This window comes from Rhinolophus sinicus, chromosome X (assembly GCF_036562045.2).
Source record: "Rhinolophus sinicus isolate RSC01 chromosome X, ASM3656204v1, whole genome shotgun sequence".
In the NCBI taxonomy this organism is placed as follows: Eukaryota; Metazoa; Chordata; class Mammalia; order Chiroptera; family Rhinolophidae; genus Rhinolophus; species Rhinolophus sinicus.
The window spans coordinates 56,639,022-56,643,638 of NC_133768.1; the positions used below are offsets into that span (position 1 = coordinate 56,639,022).

The 4,617-nt window shown below is 32.1% G+C and overlaps 1 non-coding gene across 1 annotated transcript; it reads right to left on the reverse strand.

Moving 5' to 3' along the window:
• Positions 1-581: 581 nt before the first annotated feature.
• LOC141569790 (U11 spliceosomal RNA) lies at positions 582-715 on the reverse strand. The gene has a single exon (XR_012493585.1). It is a non-coding gene; the product is annotated as a U11 spliceosomal RNA (small nuclear RNA).
• Positions 716-4,617: the final 3,902 nt, after the last annotated feature.

The window sequence follows — 4,617 nt, forward strand, 5'->3', positions numbered from 1 at the left end:
TATTTTATTTTATTTTATTTTTAGCCTATTTTTGAATTTGGAGATATTCTCTAATTCAGAATATTGGGCAGATGTCTGTCTTGCTTCATAGAAAATATATTGTTGATAATATTTACATAATGGTTTGTAATTACATTAACATACTCTTTTTTTATTTTGTTTTTATTATGTGGTAAAAACACAACATGGGATTTACATTTTAAACAGATTATTAGATGTACAATGCAAGATTGTTTTTAATAGGTTCAATATTGTACAGCAGATCACTAGAACTTCTTCATCTTGCATAATATAATTGCAACTTTATAGCCATCGGTTAGCAACACTCCATTTTTTCCTCTACCCTGCTCCAGGAAACTACCATTATACTCTTTTCTTTTATACGTTTGACTATTTTCAATATCTAACATTACTGGAATCATGCAGTATGTGTCTTAATGTGACTGGCTTATTTCACCCACCATGATGTCCTCAAATTTCATCCATGTTGTGGCATATTGCAGGATTCCTTCTTTTTTAAAAGATGAATAGTATTACATGATATGTATATACCATATTTTTTTTTTTTTTTTTTTTAAAACAAGGGCGCCAGGACCAACGATCACCAGCTGCCCAAGTATCAAAAAATTATGCTTCCGAAATCTCTTGATGTCGATTCCGCACGCAGAACAATCAAGCTGCCCTGCGTGTGCCACTCACGACAGAAGCCCTTTTTTCCATATTTTCTTTATCCATTTATCTGTTGAAGGACATTTAGGTTGTTTCCAACATCTTGGTTATTGTGAATAGTGCTGTAGTTAACATGGAAGCACTAACATCTCCAAGATCCTGATTTCAATTATTTTGGATAATTGCCAAGAAGTAGGATTGCTGGTTCATATGCATATGCATATGGGAGTTCCATTTTCAGTTTTTTGAGGAACCTCTATATCGTTTTCCATAGTGGCGGCACCATTTGCATTTCCACCAACAGTCTGCAAGTGTTCTAATTTCTCCATATACTAACCAAGACTTTTTTTGTAATAGACATCCTAATAGGTGTAAGGTGATATCTCATTGTGGTTTTGATTTGTTTTTCCCTGATGATTAGTGACATTGGAAATTTTTTTGATATACCCATTGGCCATTTATATGTCTTCTTTGGAGAAATGTCTCTTCAAGTCCTTTGCACATTTTTAATCCAGTTTTAGTTTTTTTGTTTGTTTTTGTTTTTGCTATTGAGTTGTAGGATATGTATGTATATATACATATACATACATATATATATAGATAGATAGATAGATAGATAGATAGATGTATTTCACCCTTATCAAATATTTGATCTGTAAACATTTTCTCCCATTCTGTAGGTTACCTTTTCACTCTGTTGATTGTTTCATTTGCTGTGCTGAAGCTTTTATCTGTGGTTTGTAATTTGCAGTATATAAGATTTTTTCCTTTCTTACTTGTTTATTCCTAAATATTGTAATCTTTTTGATGCTATTATAAATGGAATTATTTTCTTAATTTCTCTTTCTGATAGTTTGTTGATGTCTATAAACACAACAAGATCCATCCATGTTGTCGCAAATGGCACTAGTTCATCTTTTGTGGCAGAGTAGTATTCCACTGTGCATATATACCACATCTTCTTTATCCAATCATCTATCAAAGGGCACTTCAGTTGTTTCCATGTCTTGGCCACCATAAATAATGCTGCAATGAACATTGGAGCACATATATCTTTACAGGTAAGTTTTCAGATTTTTGGGGTAGATACCCAGGAGAGTGGTTGTTGGGTCATATGGTAATTCTATTCTTAATTTTTTGAGGAACCTCCACACTGCCTTCCATAGTGGCTGCACCTATCTGCATTCCCACCAACAGTGCATGAGAATTCCTTTTTCTCCACAGCCTCTCCAACTTTTGTTATTATTGTCTTGTTGATAATAGCCATTCTAACAGGTGTGAGGTGATATCTCATTGTGGTTTTTATTTGCATTTCTCTGATGATTAGTGATGTTGAGCATCTTTTCATATGTCTATTGGGCATCTGTATGTTCTCTTTAGAGAAATGTCTATTCAGGTCCTCTGCCCATTTTTTTAATTGATTGCTGTTTTTTGTTGTTGAGTTGTATGAGTTCCTTATACATTTTGGTTTATTCCCTTATTGGAGGCATTGTTTGCAAATGTTTTCTCCTATTATTATTTTGTCGATGGTTTATTTTGCTGTGCAGAAGCTTTTTAGGTTGATAGCTTTTACTTCCCTTGCCTTTGAGGTGAAATTCATAAAATCCTCTTTGAACCCAAGGTCCATGAGCTTAGTACCTATGTTTTCTTCTATACAGTTTATTTTTTCAAGTCTTATGTTTAGGTCTTTGATGCATTTTGAGTTCATCTTGGTACATGGTGACAGATAGCAGTCTAGTTTCATTCTTTTTCTGAATCTTTACTGTACAGTGGTACCTCAGGTTTCAAACATAATCCGTTTCGGAAGACTATTAGAGTTCTGAAACGTTCGAAAACTGAGGCATGGTTTCCCCATAGATAGTAATGCAAAATGGATTAATCTGTTTCAGACCTTTAAAATCAACCCCTAAAACTGCAAATTTAGCATGAATTTTACTATCTAATGATACCATAGATCCATAAAATTTACGGCGTTCGTAAACTGAAATGTTCGTCAAGGGAGACGTTTGAAAACCGAGGTACCACTGTATTTGTTTATTAGTTCAAACTATTTTTTGTAGTGTTTCGCATTTTGTATATATAGGATTATGAAATCTGCAAACAAGGGGAATATTACTTTTCTTTCCAATTTGGATACCTTTTATTTATTTTTCTTTCCTAATTTCCCTGGCTAGCACTTTTCTTACTATGCTGAATAGAAGTGACACGAGTGGGCATCCTTGCATTTTTCCTGATATTGGAGGAAAAGCTTTCAGTTTTTTTCCCAATTAAGTGTAGCTATCATTTTAAAGATTACAAGAGCCTTTTTTCAATTACAGTTGACATTCAATATTATATTAGTTTCAGGTATACAGCATAGTAGATATTCATATAATTTATGAAGTGATCCCTCTGGTAAGTATAGTATCCACCTGGCACCATGCATAGTTACTTCTTAATCCCTTCATCTTTCTCACCCAGCCCCCAAACCTCCCTCCCATGTGGCAACCATCAGTTTGTTCTCTGTATCTATGAGTTTGTTTCTGTTTTGTTTGTTTGTTTGTTTGTTTTAGATTTAATATGTAAGTGAAATTATATGATATCTGTCTTTCTCTGTCTGACTCATTTCACATAGCATGATACCCTCTAGGTCCATCCATGTCACAAATGGCAAAATTTCTTTTTTTTTTTTATGACAAATAATATTCCTGCAAGAGACTTTAATAGACTACATTCTCTTGGTCCTCATTATGATAGTATAATAACCATTATAAAGTTAAATAAACCAATTTCAGAGGGTTTAAATGATTTGTCAAAGTAAATGGTGAAGATATCAAAGCCTTCCATTTGCTATTACAGCCTTCCATTCTCTTAATGTCTAAGGCATGACATAGGTGACTGACAACTGGAGAACATTTAGGATTTGAGACAAATATAATGAAAATGGGGAAAGGGAAATTAAAACTATCATTTTTACTCATAATATCTCTCCTGTGAACAACCCTTTATACAATGTTTCTAGCCTTCTGTTAAGTACATGCACGACCTTCCCAAATTACTACTCCTTTGAGTCTGAGGGCAATTTGACTGAGGAGGTGATCACAAATGAGATACTCTATGTCTGTCTATCATGTTAAAACAAAAGAACTGCTGTTGTTCTAGCACAGAATTAAAAGAAGAGACAAAAGGGAGGAGGTAGAAAAGATAAAACATCTTTGTAATGTACTTTAGTTTTCTGAAAATAACAAAAAAATATATAATGACATCTTTTAGTACTGCGTCCTTCATACTCATACAGGTAATTGTCTAATGCAAATGTTTCATAATGTATTGAACTAGTTTAAATAGTTCTAAATGTTTTGATTAATACATATGAAATGCATGCTTTTTACAAAAAGAAAAATTCAGATAAAAGAAAGGCAAATAACCTAATAAACAGGTAAAAGACCTCCTCTTTCCCTCCAAATCCACTCCCCAGAAGTTACCAATAATAAAGTATAATTTGTATCTTTCCATGTTTTAATGCATAAACAAATGAACAGAAAGTTAACTATATATTTTAATATATGCATATATTTGTATCAATGTAGCTATATACTTTTTATACAAGTGGTATAATGTATTTTCTTTCGCAATGTTATTTCCTTCAACAATATATATTTAAGATATTATCTTAATATATATGAAATATATAATATAAATATAAATGAAATATCTATCTCATTTATTTTAATATCTGCATATTATTTCACTGAATGCTTGTATAAATATCTGCCTATATATTATTCTAATAAATTTGATTATTTTATTATAAAATAAATGTATATAAACACTAAAATTACAAAAATATTGAAAAGCATGATATAAAAAATAAAATACTTGCTTTCCAACCCCACCTTCACCCACAATTTCACTCTGTAGAGATGACCACCATTAATAATTTTCATAATTAGTTCTTCTGGTGGGCTT